The sequence below is a fragment of the Notamacropus eugenii genome, chromosome 7, assembly GCF_028372415.1.
Source record: "Notamacropus eugenii isolate mMacEug1 chromosome 7, mMacEug1.pri_v2, whole genome shotgun sequence".
Taxonomy (NCBI): Eukaryota; Metazoa; Chordata; class Mammalia; order Diprotodontia; family Macropodidae; genus Notamacropus; species Notamacropus eugenii.
In genome coordinates, this window is record NC_092878.1 from 93,594,536 (window position 1) to 93,612,277 (window position 17,742).

A 17,742-nucleotide genomic window follows, 5' to 3' on the forward strand; every position below is an offset into this window, starting at 1 on the left:
GTTTTTTGGACACTACAACTCATTAAAAAATCTGTTTAGTAAGATATGTGGTATGGGTTGGTTAAAGGATGAATCAAAGTGTATATTTTAAAGTATCAAATTGAAAAATTTGAAAGAAATATTATTTACAATATTTATGTATTTTGTTAGACCTACAATTTCATTGGTATTGGAAATGCTCTCTAACAAAAACTCCTCTGTCAAAGCAGATCAATATTGGTTTTGAAGTCATCAAGAGTTGCAGAGAGTACTGAAAGGTTAAGAAAAAAACAGGACATAAATTCAGGTCATCTTGACACTGAGGCTAGCTCTCTATCCACTATACCATACTGTCTCTTAGCATGATGTAGACTAAACGTACAGTCATTTTTATGCCATGTTGAAGACTTTAATGGTAGCGTTCATTCATTCAATGTGTAGATTCATTCCACAAACTTAAGAAGCTTAAAACTGTACTAACACTTTTGGGACATGTTGTATGATACTTTAAAGTTTGCAGTGAGATTTATAAATATTATCTCATTTGGCATATTAAAGAATAAACAAATAACTTTTAATCTCAATATAATTTTATGAGATTTATCTAAGCTTGTTTAGTTGCTTTAAGAAACTAAGACATTCACTCAGCACAGCAGCGGCCCTTCTTTCTCCACAGTGGTCAGCTATGACCCCCAACACCCCAGCAACCATGTCAAAGGGACCTTGAGCTGGCATTGATCTTGGAACCACTTAATTCTGTGTGGGAGTCTTCCAACATGGAAAAGTGGAGATCATTGTTAATGATCAAGGTAACAGGACCACCCCAAGGTACATCACCTTCACTGACAGAACGTTTTTCAATGATGCTGCAAAGAATTAAGTCACAATGAACCCCAACAACAAAGTTTTTGATGCCAAACATTTGACTGGTCACCAATTTGATGATGCAGTAATGCAGTCAGATATGAAGCACTGGCCTCTTATGGTGGTGAATGATGTGGGTAGGCCAAAGGTCCAAGTGGAGTACAAAGGGAAGAGCAAAAGTTTCTATCCAGAAGAAATATCTTCTATAGTCTTGAACAAAATGAAAGAAATTACTGAAACTTACTTTGGGAAGACTATCACAAACGTTGTGGTCATAGTATCACCTTATGCCAATGATTCCCAACATCAGGCCATTAAAGATGCTGGAACCATCACTGGTCTCAATGTGGTCCAAATCATCAATGAGCCAACTGCTGCTGCTCTTGCTTATGGCTTGGACAAAAAGGACAGAAAGGTTGGTGCTGAGGGAAATGTGTTAATCTTTAACCTTGGAGGTGGTACTTTCAATATCTCCATTCTTACCATTGAAGATGGCATCTTTGAGGTCAAGTCCAGAGTTTGGGACACCCACTTGGGTGGGGAGGACTTCAACAACCAGATGGTCAACTGTTTTATTGCCAAGTTTAAGCAAAAACACAAGAAGGACCTCAGTGAGAATAAGAGGGCTATCCCATAATCTTTGCACCACCTGTGAACATGAAAAGTGTGCCCTCTCTTCCAGTACCCAGCCAGTATTGAGACTGACTCTCTCTCTGAAGGTATCAACTTCTATACATTAATCTCCCGAGCCCATTTCAAAGAGCTAAATGATGATCTCTTCCATGACACTCTGAATCCTATGGAAAAGACCTTAAGAGATGCCAAGCTAGATAAATCACATATTCATGACATCATCTAGATGAGTGGTACACTCAAATCCCCCAAATCCAGAAGCTTCTGCAAGATTTCTTCAATGGCAAGGAGGTCAACAAGAGTATTGATCCTGATGAGGCTGGTTCTTATGGTGCAGCTGTTCAGACCACTGGAAATAAATCTGAGAATGTGTAAGACTTGTTGCTGTTGGATATCACTCCTCTTTCCCTTGGAATTGAAACTGCAGGTGGAGTTATGACTGTTCTGGTCAAATGTAATACCACCATCCCCACCGAGCAGACACAGATCTTTACCACCTATTCAGACAGACAGCCTGGTGTGCTTATTCAGATTTATGAAAGTAAAAGAGCAATGACAAAGTATAACAACCTGCTTGGCAAATCTGAGCTCACAGAAATCCCCTCGGCACCCATGGGTGTTCCTCATATTGAAGTAACATTTGACATTGATGCAAATGGCAACCTCAATGTTTCTGCTGCGGATAAGAGCACAGGCAAGGAGAACAAGATCACCATCACCAATGATAAAGGACATGTGAGCAAAGAAGACATTGAGCGTATGGTCCAGAAGGCTGAGAAATACAAAACTGAGGATGAGAAGCAGAGAGACAAGGTGTCTTCCAAGAATTCTCTTGAAACTTATGCTTTCAACATGAAAGCTACCATAGAGGATAAAAAAAACTGCAAGGCAAAAGTGGTGATGAAGACAAACAGAAGGTCCTTGATAAATGCAATGAAATGATCAACTGGCTGGATAGGAACCAGACTGCTGAGAAGGAAAACTTTGAGCATCAGCAGAAAGAGTTGGAGAAGGTTTGTAATCCCATCATTACTAAGTTGTACCAGAGTGCAGGGTTCCCAGGTGGTAGAGCAGCCCCATCTGGAGGTGCTTCTTCTGGACCCAACATTAAAGGGGTGGATTAAATACACCAAAAGAATGAGCATTCCATGGAGCTTTCCAAAAACTGAAGCACTCAAATTTGTAACCAAGGCTACAAAGTAACCTGAGTTACTGAGTAAAGCTGGGCATTCTGAACACTTGAATATGTGCAGAGGAAGAGAAGTGAACATTGCACTTTATCAATACTGCAAACAAGTGGAAATGCAATTCTTGCCCTGGAGAATAAAACTAAAATTGGCACCATAAAAAAAAAAGAAACTAAGACATTCAACATGGATATTTGGACAGGAGTGGTTTAAGCTAGAAATGATCTTTAGAAAATTAATCTATGTCCATTTATATGTCCCTTTCATCCATGTATGGATGGATAATTATTTCTTATTCCTCTGAGAATCAAAACTGATTATAATTAGAACACATTCCAAAAATGTAGATTTTTAAAAGGGGATTCCATGAATACTCCTAGAAGAGAACTTGAGAAAATTGGATATATTTAACATGACGGAAGTAGATCATTGAGACTACCAGCTCTGTTATGGCAAAGAACAATAAAAAATTTTGCTATATTTGATTTCAATTTTGTACTATGCAAGAAAAGCTCCAAGTATAGTCACAGAGAAAGATTATTTCTATGTTCTGAGCACTTGTCTAGTTGATCACTAGAAGGCTGGATGCCAGATGATTAATTATTTGGCCATAGCACCTCATGAAGCAAGAAAATTACAGAATGGTCTTCATTCTTGTCCTTCTGTCCTTCTGCCAGAACTATAACCAGTCATAGTAGTAGAAAGCAGAGCAGAGGGTGTTAAGAATTATAGTTTTCAGACCATTTGTAAAGATTAGCATAACTGTTGGTGCTCTATATGTGAGATCCTTTATTGACCAATGAGTGGCATACTAATGAAACCCTGATTCCTATCAATCTTGAAATTCTAGCTATAAATGGAACTAGAAGGAAACAGAAAGATGAGTTCTTAGAAACACAAATTGACAGGACTGAGTTGGTCATGAAACCAAAAACATCATTTAAAAAATCATATCATTGGAAACGTACTCATTTCATGTTGCTACGTGCAAGATGAGAGTTTGTAAAAGGATAAGAATTAAGATAATTGTGACCTTTGTGACAATAGCTGTTGCAGAGAATAATGACATAGAGAAATGCAGTGAAGAACTCCATAAGAGCCTCCAAACAAAATCAACATACATGTTAAAATACAAGTGGCTTTAATGCAAAGGTTGAATACCAAATAGAAGAGGTCAAAACTGGCAAAAAGTGTGAGTGAAGATTAAGAAATGAAAGGGATTTAAATTCAAGAGGAGAATCAGGAGGAAGCTAGAGGAGAGGGAGGGAGGAGGGGGGGGAGAGAGAAAGAGAGAGAAAGAGAGACAGAGACAGAGACAGAGACAGAGAGACAGAGAGAGAGACAGAGAGAGAGAGAGACAGAGAGAGAGAGAGAGACAGAGAGAGAGAGAGAGAGACAGAGACAGAGAGAGAGAGAGAGAGAGACAGAGAGAGAGAGAGAGAGAGAGAGACAGAGAGAGAGAGAGAGAGAGACAGAGAGAGAGAGAGAGAGAAATTAACCTGACTTGGCAAACAAGCTATTAACATTGAAAAATGGAAAATATTTTCAAAACTCAGCAATTTCATTTCATCATGAAGCTCAACCACTGTAAACCAGTTGCCACAAAAAAGAGATCAAAAGTCTAGAAATTGTTGTAGCCAACAAATATATGATAGCAGCAGGGTATGGTAGACAAGGGAAAAATCACTATTTTAAATATAAAATTTTATAAAAGAGGGTACTGGGAAATTGTCACATAACATAGCAAGAATTAAGGGAAAAGAATCAATTTTATTGAAAGCTTGCTAAGGGATCCAATTAAACCAGATCATCTCACAGCATTTAAAACTGAAATTGGAATAAAAGAACATTTTTCAAAGAGGAATAAAACTGAAAGGAGGACAATAAATGATTAGAGATGGAAAAATTTTGTCATGGTTTCTAGCAAAACACTTTCCCCATCAAGGGTAGTGGAACAACATTTTGATTCTAACATAATAGTCCTTAGTGTACCATATAGGAAATAGAAATGACACAGAATGAAATAAAAATCAGAAGATCAGAAGAGAGACTAGTAATATGTGTATTATTAGTGTATATATGGAGCAGATTTATGATGGAGGTGATATAATTTTGTATACACTAAGAGAATGAGTTTTGTGATATTATAAAGAGAAGACAATACCACACATTTGAGTAGAAAAAAGGGACATTTTTACTAAGGAAATAAAGACAATCAATAAGTGCTGATATGTAAGGGCATGTTCCCACTTGTTTAAATCTTGAAGGAAATAATTATATACCTATCTTTGATATTCATAATGAAGATTGGAAAAAGGAACAAGTAATGTTTTACAAATGTTATTCTACAACAAACTACAGCTTTTAAAATATAGTAGAAAGATAAACCACACCTGATAGAAATGTATAGATAATATAATGATAATAATAAATGATAATAGACTTATATGGAACTTTATTATATGGTACTAATATTGACTATAAAAATATTTGTTACTTAATAGAGCAAAATTCCACCTTAAAGAGTTTTTCTAACAAAGTACTTCTGGTGCATATTAAAATCATTTGCTCCCTAAAAGACTATTTTATGGACAACTTACATAGGGCAAGCATTCACATGTTGATCAGAAAAAGCAATACAAGGACACTTTCAAGGTCTCTCTTAAGAACTTTGGAATTGATTGCATGACATGGACACTGGCACAGGACTGCTCAGCATAGCTTGCCCACATCAGAGAAGGTGCTGTGTTCTATGAGCAAAGCGCAATTGAAACAGTTCAAAGGAAACACAGGATGCAAAGATTTAGAGTACCCACCCCAAATGTTAACACAGACTATTTGTGCCTGACCTGTGGTAGAGCATTCCAAGCTTCTTTGGTCTGATTGGTCACTATCGCACACACTGAAACTCAATTCTAGCATAGTGGTGTCATTTTAGTCCTCTTTGAGAGCGAAGGACAGCAACCAACCAAAATCACAGAAACTTGCTCTGGTTCTTAATATCAAGTGAGTCATGAAATAGGCACATATTCAACACAAAGGTCTTTTCCAGCTTCAGAGAGGATGTTCAATGCAGAGCCCTAATGGAAACAACATACGTTATAGGTAATGAGGTCTTCAATATGTTCCTATTTTATATGGCATTGGGCTGATTGAATCAAGCCCAACCACTGAAGAACCTCATTAGCAAGGTCTGTAATCACCCAGAAAGGCTCAGCCAAATTGACTACATAGGAAATACTAAGTGGATAAAGAATTCCTATCACTGGCACTCTGATAACTGATTGGAAGGATAACCTGTAGAGCTGGTACTGGACCTAGAATTACATAGGAGAGGAGAGCCATGTAGATTATTGTTGGGAAGTTGTAAAAATGTTTCCGATTGTTCTGGGTTTCTCCCTAAAAAGTGTGAAGGGAAGGAGGAGGCAGTGTAAGGAAGCATCTTTTTAACACCAATATTCTCCCAGTGAAGACACAGAGTGACCTAAAGGAAAAAGAGTCAGCCTTGGTGTAGGACAACTTTGCCTGTGACAAATACTGGCTACATTACCCTGGGCATGTCAGCTACTTTCTCAGAAACTTGGTAAACTCCTTAAAAATATAAGTTATAAGAAGTTATTGTTCTACGATGGTAAAGGTTGTTTCCTCACCAAGACTTCCCTACAATCAATGAAATCATAGGTCCATAATGAAACAAAAATTCTTCTATTGATTCTGTATGGTTGCAAATCATGGGGCATCATAGTTTCCAAATTATTCAAGTTTCAGGTCTGCCAATAAGAAATGGAGAGGAGCTGCTAGGGGGGCCTGACCTGAAGACCAGAAGATCTGATTTCAAATCCTGCCTCAGATATTTAACAGCTATGGGACCTTGGGCGGGTCTCTTGACCTTCATCTGTCTCAGTTTCCTCCTCTATAAAACAGCTGTAGTAACAGCACCTAATTCCTTGGATAATTGTTGCAAAAAAAATGAACTAATATTTTAAAACAATTTGTACACCTTAAAGTGCAATATAAATATTAGCTATTGTTATTAGTGGGCATAGATGAGTTATCTATATAGTAGTTGCCCTCTGTGGATAGGATAGTGGTCTTGGAATCAGGAAGACATCTTCACAATTTCAAATCCAACCTCAGACATTTACTGGCTATGTGACCTGGGAAAATCACTTAACCCTGTTTACTTCAGTTTCTACATGTGCAAAATAGCCTGGAGAAGGAAATGGCAAACCACTCCAGTATCTTTGCCAAGGAAACCCCAAACTGGGGTCACAAAGTGTTGGATATGACTGAGATGACTCAACAAGTGGGATTATGACTGAACATTTGTAAGTCAGAACTTCTTTCTAAGTGTAACGATACTACAACACTGAGGAGCATCATTTGACCACAGAAATGTCACCATAGTAGACCTGTTCAATATGAAAGGAATTCACGTTTAGGTATTTGTTGTATTTGCTTGGATGAGTAACCAAATGGGGTAATTCTACTCTACTCTTCCACTAATAGAATATTAGGCAGGGAGAGTGGCATAGAAGATACTATTAAAGCAATGTTCAACTAGGAAAAGAGAGCAGTTGATCATGAAGCAAGAAGAGGAATAATAATAGCATTTATAAAGTCTTCAACATTGGCAAATATTATTGTTTCATATTAGCAATTTTTTAACATTTTACAAATAGTATCTCATTTGATCTTCACAATATCCCTGAGAGGTGAGTACTATTATTATTCCTGGAATCTGGATCTTGGTTGATGCCAGGTCCAGAGGTGACACATCACAGTCATGGAAAGGGGGTGACATCTGGCTTAAGAAATCAGGCATCTGCAGGTGGAGGGTATACATGAAGAAACTGAGGCAGGCTTGCCTAGGGTCACACAGTTAGTGGCTGAATTTGAACATAAGTCTTTTGTATTCCAGGTTTAACATTCCATCCCATGCACCACTGTATTACCAAGGCAATATTCACAGCACTGACGGTGTCTATGAATATGCCAGTGTAGTTCCTAATCACAAAGTATAACAGACTCTCCATATAGAAGGCAGAAGAAAAACATTTATTCAGACATGAGAAAGCCAAATCCCAATACCAGAAAGTTAAATCCATCATTGTAGCCAAGAAGTCAATACACATTATCACTGTAGGGGACAAAGCCATTCCCAAGTGTCTCCCCTAAGGCAGTCTCACAAACAAACACTCATGAGCCTAGCTGCCTTCTTGCCTGTGTCCTCTCCTCCCTGCACTCTTACTGGTCTCCCCAATTTCCTCCAAGTTCTGCTCCACCTTTCATGTTCCACCTATTCAGCAAGCACCTCGCACTACATATGACTTAGGCTTCCATGTGATTTAAGCAGGTTACATGGGCCTATTAATGAATGGAAAAGATCTTCCCATTTAAATTAACTTTACTACCACCAAATTATCTAAGTGATAGAACCATTGTGTGTTCTAGCACACTTGCAATGTCAAGAAATCTAGAAGAACCATTTCCCTTTCTGTGTTGAGTGAATGCCCAGTAGAGGAATGATGGAAGGTTATTGACAACAGTTGCACAGGAGGAAATGTAGACGTTTTGCACCATGAAAGGGAGCACCAACAGTGATGACATGAAAAATCCATTAAGTTCTTAAAGTCATATTGTACTGATTCACCAAAGTAATAGGAATGAGTGTAAGAATATTCATCTCATGTCCAAAAAAATGTATTAAAAGGAGAAATTTTAGAAATCCCCCCAAATGTAGGAAGAAATTAGATACAAAAATTTCTATGGCACATAAAAGTCAGAGATTTCAACTTATGCTCATGAATTTGTTTAACCACAGGAATGAACTTATAAAAAAAAGAGAAGATTACTTAGGCATAGTATGATTTCAGTTAAATGAGTTTATGCTCAAAATTCCTCTAGCAGGTGTCAGGTAAAACCTTCCTTTTATTTCTCAATGAAAAAAAGTCCCTCAAAGACTTAAATTTACCTAGAGACAGAAGCTCTTAACCTTTTATTGTTGTTGTTCCATGGAATCCTTTCACAGTCTGGTGAAACACAAAGGCCCTTACATATTGTTGTCTACATTCAAAATTGAAGTAAATACTAAATTTCATTTAATAGCTAGTGAAAATAAAGATGTATTTTTTCCCATCTAAGTTCATATACCTCTTGAAAATATGTCCATGAACCTTAGGTTAAGAATTGTTGCCCTAAGATGTAAGACACTGGTTTTATATCATTTGCTGAAACAAGATTTCAGCTAGAAGCTAGAATGCTGCAGCTTACCTGGTGCTGAGCTGACTGGTGTGAGACAGCAGAGGCCAGGTGAGTTTCCTCAGAGTTATCCTGGAGCTGGCTGCATGAGGTGTGGGGGAGGTGTGGTCTGGCCACAGGAGGTCTCCTTTCCTGAGCTACAGCACAGGCAGGCTCAACATTTGGTGATCCCCTGTCTGCTCTGGTGTCTTTCCGATTCCCCTGGCTGTGCTAAGGCATGCCTGGGGTCCTGGTGTTGGTGCTTACTGGCATATCTACACCCCTGGGGCTCAGGATCTCCTCCTGGTTAGCTGAGATGGGGCTGTCTGGGACACCTCTGGTCCTGCACTGGTCCTGCACTGATCCCCTTCAGCCACAGCAAAAGAGACCCTCCTTAGTGATTTTCCTAGCCTCTCAGGCTAAGAGACTGTTGACCCCTTCAGCTGATCCTACTATTCCAGGATTTTTCCTAGCATTTTCTGGGTTTGTCAAGGATTTTCAAGGGGAGGGGGCAAACATTTATGGATCACTCTGCCATCTTGGCTCCTGGAAGTTCAAGTAGGTGACTTACAGACATTTAATCTGGTGGTTGATGGTCTCAGGAGTGCTGCTGCTGTTACCAAGGGTTCTACACTACTGTTTCACTCAGTTCCACTGAAGTCCTGTCCTGTCTGAGAATCTGCCTCTGCTTTAAACTGCCAGGCACTTCCTGTTTGGCTTTGCTATGGTGGGTCTGCTGGTACAGCCTGTGGGCTGTGCACTCTGTGCTCCTCCAACCTCGTGCAACAAATCCTTCCTGTAGACCTTCCAGGCTGTTCTGGGCTGGAAATCTGCCATACTCTGTCTCCTAGTAGATTCTGCCACTCTAAAATTTGTTCAGATTCTCTTTTTACAGGTATCTGAAGAAGTCTGTCATAAAGTTTAGGTGAGTACTTGCTCTCACTCCACCATGAAGCAAGATTTGATGTGAAGGCATCTCTGAAAGGAATACCAAGGGGGAGAGAGAAAAATATGTTGTACAGAGAATGAAATAGGGCTTATAAAGGAGAGTTGAAGGCATACTACGTGATTTTTCTTTCTATACAGATTCATCCCTGATTATCCCTTATTTGAGAAGACATATAAATCCAATTCATTGGGTTCATCAGGGAGTAAGAGTGTTGTAAACACACAACATTGCTGCCCTAACAGCTCTATGGATCTCTGACATGGCCCACCTTTCAAAGGACTGGGAGAAATAAGCTCCATTGAACTCCATTATGCCATATTCTCCCAGCATATTAGTGCCTATCAGAGAATCACATTTAGAAGCAAAAGATCATTTTCAGGTTATGAAGCAGGAATTGACTAAAAAGTCACTTTCTTATTCAATGGAAGAAACAATAGGCTTCAATAGCTGCCTACCTTTCTTCTACAGTCAATCTGGCTCATTAACCATGATGGGTGTCTAAAGTCTTTATAGATAAAAACTGAGAAAACAAGTAATGACTTAGCCAGAAGTAGCAACTAATATGAGATAGGTTCAAGAATTTACCTAGGACCCTGCAAACAAAACAAGATAGGTATATCAACCCCTGAGACACTTTTAAAATTCTATTAGCCAGTTGGTTATACAGCCCAGAAAGCCCTTGATATGTAGGGAATTATTTCTATATGTTCAGCATAGAAAATACTCCATTTGGATGTTAAATAAATGTTTTGATTAAATGATCTCCAAGTTTCTTTCTACATCAAAAAGTCCATAATTCTCTGATTGTAATAATATTTTAAAATCAATATAAAGCTCATAACCACAGAATATCAATACTTCGAAAGCCTGATTTCTTTATATGGATTGCTTTTCCACTAGTAGAGATCACAAACCTTCCATACTTTGGTCAATATTGTATGGAGAGTCCCAAATCTGATGTAAGACTCTCTTCTCACTGGTAAAGAGGAATTTCCCACACCTGCACATTGAGAGCAGGGAGGAAGACAGATCAGGGCTAGTGACTCTCTTGCAGTTTTGGCTTCCAGCATCAAAAGAAAACATATATAGGACACTCTTTTCAGGACCATAAAAGTTGAAAAACTCTGGGAAGAAGCCATGTGTGGAACTTTAATCATGTCCCTATCCCCAGATTGCTATACCAGACACTTTGGGGGATGAATCTTAGCCTTAGATGTGATCTGGAACTGTGTGTCTGCATGTGTGTGTGTGTGTGTGTGTGTGTGTGTCTTATCTGGCATATGTACGTATACATTATATGTGAGTACACACACAACAATATAATATATACATACATACATGCATACATATATATATATATATATATATATATATATACACACATGACTCTCTCTACATAGATTTTGTATATCAGATAGAGAGTACAAGAGAATGATTACCGAGGTAGACTCAATAGGGCTTGGCAACTGATTGAATATGCTAGGTGAGAGAGAGTAAGGAAACCAGGATGACACCTAGGTTGCAAGCTTGGGCTACTGGAAGGATGATGGTACTCTAAACAGTAATAGGGAAGTTGGGAAATGGGTAGAGCTTGGGGAAAAAGATAATAAATTTAGTTTTGGACACATTGAGTTTAAGATGTTGAAAGAAATGATTATTTCTCTCTTATTAATAGTCAATGATTAAATTAGGATTGAAGTTTTCTTAGTTTTTCACTCAGAAACCAGAAACTTGTAGGTTGCTCAGTCTCTGAAGGATATTGTTGATGAATGATATTGTCAAATCTAGAGGGAACATGTTTTTTCAATCTGTGTAGCAGATCCCACCCAACTAGAGAACCTTATAAAGAATTTAATCAAAGGTAAATTTCACACCATCGTGTTCCACTCAGGTAGGCTAGGTGGTGGGGCAAATCCTTTGTCTAGATGGTTAGTGGTCTGTCCTAAGGGAGTGTCACTCTATGAGAGATATAATCAAAGTCATGTCCCCCAGCACCTCATTAGAAAGAGGTCCACCTCTCATTACAATATTCATTGTCTCATTCATTGCTAATCAATCAGAATTGATTGTTGCCTGTTGGTAACACCCACTCTTCCAAGGGCATATAAGCATCAAGAAGTTCATGTGATCTATCCTTGACATTCACTGACCCCTTTTATTAACTATTCACTAGAATAATTAATAAAAGGATTAAATACCCAGAAACTAAGTCTCTTGAAGCTTTTATATGCCACAATGTCTGTGAGAAAATTAGAGATATGAGACTGGAGAATGAGAGAGAGGTTAAAGGTGGGGCAAGTAGACTTGAAAGTGATTACACATAAAAAATAGTCACTGAAAATATGGGAGCTAGAAAAGAACAAAATGGGGATAGGGACTGAGGAAAAAGATTTCTGATTGTTCCTCTGCTGAGCTGAAGAGAACTTTTGTCCATCTCTATTCACAAAGAAGATTGGGGGTAGGGGGAGCACCCAGCCTTCCCATACTGCTCTATTGATTAAAAGAGAAGCATTATTAGTTTAATGCTGGAAAGGGCCCAGGAAGTCAATTCATGTGATCTCCTCATTCTGCAAGTGAGAAAGCTGATGTTGGACTTTCCTAAGGTCACAGAACTAGGTAGTGGCAGAGGCAGGATTTAGACCCAGATTATTGGAATTGGAATCTCTTATTTTTATCATTTTTCAAAAATTTTATTATTAATTTGTGAAACAAAGCAAACATTTCCATAATATAGTATAATTTTTAAATTAGTATTGTACATGAAACTTCAAATGTATTATGTACAACTTGCTATTATTTTAAAATATATAATAAAGTTATTTAAATTTCTTTTCTCCCTTGCCCAACTCACCCTAGAAATGGCCACCATTAGACACAAATATGTTGGTGTATACGTATTTATATGTGTGGGCATGTGTGCATGTGTATAAATACACATGCACACATGCTCACACACACACACCCATACACATTCATAGGTATGCATGTGTATAAAACCATGTTTTTTACATGCTTCTATTTATCAATTCAATCTCTGGTTGCAGACAGCATCTTCCTATGTACTTCGTAGTTAATTTGGGTATTTTTAATAGTCAAAATCAATTATTTGATCAAAGTTATTCTTAAAACAATATTGTTATTTTATATAAGGTTCTCAGCTCTGCTCATTTTGCTCATCATTATTTCATACAAGCTATCCTTGTTTTTCTAAGATATTCATAGCACAGTAGGTATTCTATCACAATCATATACTACAACTTGTTTAGTCATTCTCCAACTGATGTGCATCCCGGCAATTTACAGTTCTTTGCCACTACAAAGAGAGCTGCTACAAATATTTTAGAATATATAGGTTCTTTTCCTTCTTCCCTAGTCATTTTGGAAGTGGACCTGATAATGGTATTGCTAGGTCAAAGGGGTTAGGCAATTTAATAACTCTTTGTCTTTTGCACTGCAACAGTCTGCCTTGTAACCTAGGACAGAGAGAATGTGTAGACTGTTCCTGATTCATGAGACACTAGAAAAAGAGAAAAACAGGAAAAGAATGTCAAAAGCCAAATTCCAAAGCTCTGACTATCCCTACCAGTCAAATCAGATCATATATTTCCAGTCGTGATATGCACTCCTTCAAGGACTGAAGGTTACATCTTAGATCCATTTTCTTCGAAGATGAGGTAATGCCTCTACAATGATTTCTCTCTCATCTTCAATCACTCCTTCTCTACTGCTTTTTACCCTGCTATCTACCAATCACGCTAAAACCTAACTGATCCTTTAAAAACCTTCATTTGACTCTGCCATTGGCTCTAACTATCTTCCTCTTCCTCTTCTGCCTTTCACTTCCAAACACCTAGAAAATCCCACTTTTACTTGCTGCCTCTAACCTCTCATTTCTCTTAGATCTCTTCCAATCTAACATAATAGATATGCCCCCCTCAATTCTCTGGCTTCCTACCCTACTACTTGACTAGAACTACTTGGTAGTCCATGACTACTGATTATCTTTTAATTGCTAATGACAATTACCTTAAATTCATTCTTTAAATAAAAAGACAATGACCTTTTCTAATCCTTGATCTTTGTTCATTAATGAAAAGTGTCCAGTGTCCAGGGGTACATGAGGAGTTGATGAGACTTTGGGAGAAGAGAGACCTTTTTCTTTCTTCTGGTTTCAATAGAAGACATATACAGTTCTAGGTTCTTTCCAGGAAGAGATCCTTGAAGAGAAAAAAAAGACTTTAGGAGACAGCAGTAAATATCCTAGGCTATTAAAAAAATTTCTCTCTTGAGATAAAAAGTAATTCTCTTGCCACATTGTCTTCACAATTTCTCTTAGAAATCTTGGAAATCTTATCAACTACCAGGTATTGAAGTATCCCAAATCTGTAATTCCAACCACAATCACTATGCTGAACCCCAGAAATACATTATCAACTGTGTACTGGATGGCAATTCCTTCATGGGTAGCCTGGAAGCATCTCAGACTCAATATGTTCAAAGCAAGAATCATTATCTTTCCTTCTGTACTTCCATATTTCCATTTTCATGTTGAGGTCACCAACTATCTTCCTGGTCATCAAGATTTGTAAGCTTGACATCATCTGTGGTTTTTCCTTTCCCTCATCTCTACATTCAGTCAGTTGCCAAGTTCATCTCATATCTGTCTACACTGCATGAACTGTATGAACTCATATCCCCTTCATTTCTCAGCAAGACTACTGTAGGAGCTTGCTAGATGGCTTTCTTTGCTTCTAGTTTCTCTCCTCTCATGCTCAATAGAATTCCTAAAATAATTTTCTAAGACACAGATCTAGCAATATTCTACTTAGAAAACTTCAGTGGTTCTCCTTTGCTGACCAGAGAAAATATGAACTCCTTGGCCTGAACTCCCCATCAACTTCACTATAATCTGCTTCCCATTTCTCTTTCTAGTACTATTTCAAACTACAATGGGAATTTTTAATTTTTTAATTACTTTTTATTCCTGCTACAACTTTTGGCTAGCTGAAAGACTACTTTCTATTAGTATTAACATCAGCTGATCAAAACTGGTCCCATAGAATGTGAAAATTTACTTAAAATCTTAAATACCCCTTATATAAAAAGCCAAAGGAAGATTTCAACTGTCCCTAACTCCTTGGCAATAATGTAAACCTTTTCCTCATAATCAATCTATTTGCCGACCATCTAAATATAATCTTATTTGTAACCTGACTTGGTTTACTTGTAGTGTCAGTATAACTAGGTTTGTTTATGCATGAGATTACAGCTGTTTAAATTTGTTTAACTTTTATGACATTGAAGGAAGCATGGGATTATGGGTCTAGCTTCTCTTTAACTTTTATGATCTAAAAGAATGCACAACATTGCAATATGTAAAAGAATTGTTTCTCTGCTACTGGGACACAATTTTTTCTATAAAAGAACTTCTTAGAATCTTAATGGTTGTTTAGGTTTTCTGTTTTCTCTGAGGTCTGAACCTATCTTTGAACATCATAATAAAACCCAGGTTTTTACCTCTATCATTTCTGCATTTTGGTAAATAATTTTTGGCAGCACATAACTGCCTCATAAACTCAGAGAAGAGATATTTTTCACATAACAGTTCTATACCCCTTCACCAAAACTATGTTTTAGGCAAATTGGATTCTTATTTCTTTCCCAAAGTTAAGCCTCCATCTCCTACCTCTGCGTATTTGTATCAACCATGTCCCAGATCTGGGATGCAACCCCTGGTCTTCCTTTAATGCTCAGCTCAAGTTCTTTCTCTTCTCTGATCCAACCAATTGTTTGTGTTCTCCTTTTGGGCACCCCCTTGCCCTATGTACATATGAGAGCATATAGTTATCTTCCTTTTAAAATGTAAACTCCTTGAATGAAAACATTTAGATCTTTGAATTCACTGTGCCCAGCACAAAGTCTTGCATATAGTAAGTGCTCAGTGAATATTCAATTGAATTTAATTACATGACTAATCCTAGAATTTGGGGAGTTTCTCATTCTACAGATTAAAAAAATAGAGACTCAGAGAGATTAGGTGACTTGGCCAAGGGTTGTTTCACCTCAAATTCAGTACTTTTGCCTCTACTCCAGGCTACCTCGAGTGAGACATGAACAGGATCAATCATATGTGATGGGTGGAATTTGTTAGTGGGTCTCATGCAAAAGCAACTTGCAGATTTAGACAGAGAAAAGATGTGACATAGATACAACAGGGAATTCTGTGTAATATTACCCTGACTTAACACCACAGGAAGCGTGAAAATGTGACTGACGAATAATGGGATACACAAATATTTTAAGTCAAGGCAGTGAAAACAACCAAGACCCACTTGTCATTTTCATTTCAGGGGCCAAGAATTCATATGCTGTACAGAAACCAAGAGAAACAATTAAAGTAAGGTGACCTCAAAGCAAATACTTCAGCAACAATGGCAGAGAGAATCAGTTTGATGAGAGAAATGAAAACAATGGAAAATGAAGGTCATAATATGCATGTGTGGGATTGAGAAAAGACTGTTTGCCCTCACCACTTTCTACCCTCTTCTTGGGAGGCAAAATGTTTAGTGGAAAGAGTACTGACTCATTAGTCAGATGATTTCGGTTCAAATTTGGCTTCTGATATTTATTACCTTTTGACCTCGAGCAAGTAACCCTCAGTTTCTTCATTGGTAAAATAAGGAAAGAGGATTAGATGGCCTCTGTGGTACCGTCCAGCTATAGAGGTATGATGTCTCGCATTGTCTAAAACAGCCTTTTGTAAATGTGACAAGATTGTTTCCTTATACTGTGAAAGTCTTTGTATAGATGAAAAAGCTTCAGAGACAAATTAAACCTAGCATTTATACAGCACTATAAGGTTTGCAAAGCGTGCCTATGGAAGATTTACAGGTTAATCTCATTTGAACTTCACAACCCTGTGAGGTAGGTGTATTAGTATTCTCATTTTACACATAAGGAAACTGAGTCTAGAAGAGGTGCAATGATTTGCCCAGGATCACACAGCTAGTAACAGTCTGAGGAAGAATTCTAACTCAGGACCTCCTGATTTTAAACCTTGCAGGTCAAAGCCACCTCTAGATGTGAAGAGAAAGGATTCCTTGTTATTCCCTAGACCAGCAGCTATAGTTCCTTTCCCTTTCTTGACCCTACAACTCATTCATTTGGAAGATGTGCACACAAAGTTACTCATAGTCTTTAGAAAAACCTGGAACTTTGAAAGCACTCTGCTAAGATACCCTAAATGTGGTTCTCCATTTTTTTTTCCCTCCCCAAGGCCTGTCGCATCCTTGTGGAAGCTTGAAAAGAACATGCATTTTCCAATCCAGCCTGTTCACTGCCATTTGGCAAAACATTCCTTAGTTTCACATGTTTCAAATTAGCTGAATTAAAGCGGTTGGTTTTGTTTAGCAGGGACTTCAAATGCCTCGGCATTTCATCAGGCATTTTTTGGTAGAGCAGTGTTGTTTATGATGTTATCAGAAATTGGAGAATAATATTTTTGTTTGAGTCTGAGAGTTAGCTGTGGGTATGGTGGCAACAATAATAACTTTATCTTGAAACATTGAGCAAGGAGGCCTTAGTTAAGGGTTAGGGGAATCTAATTTTAGAAAACTACAGACAAATGCGAACAATAGACCAGGGAAAATCTGATCAATTAAAAATTCTTGGCTCCAAATTTTTCAAAGGAACCTTGGATTTTAAAGCACATTATATAAGATTGCATAGGTAAATATATTTTGGCTCAAAACTCATTTCCTCAAATCATTAATTTAAAAAAGTTGGATGAATAGCTTGTGGTTGTTATTGAGAACAAATAATGATTGACAAATATCTTGCATTTTAAAGTTTGGAAAGTGTTTGATGTACATCATCATGTTTGAGCCTTAT

General features: G+C 37.8%; 1 long non-coding RNA gene and 1 pseudogene across 1 annotated transcript in view; one reads left to right on the plus strand and one right to left on the minus strand.

Moving 5' to 3' along the window:
- Positions 1 to 688: 688 nt before the first annotated feature.
- On the plus strand, positions 689 to 2,633 carry LOC140514958 (heat shock cognate 71 kDa protein-like; annotated as a pseudogene).
- A 10,046-nt stretch (positions 2,634 to 12,679) lies between these two features.
- LOC140514841 (uncharacterized) overlaps positions 12,680 to 17,742 on the minus strand; it is a 139,076-nt gene continuing 134,013 nt past the window's right edge. Inside the window, exons 3-5 of the long non-coding RNA XR_011970744.1 lie at positions 15,539 to 15,672; positions 13,913 to 14,069; positions 12,680 to 13,369 (exon numbers count right to left, since the gene is read on the minus strand). This is a non-coding gene — a long non-coding RNA (uncharacterized lncRNA). The remainder of the gene's footprint in view (positions 13,370 to 13,912; positions 14,070 to 15,538; positions 15,673 to 17,742) is intronic.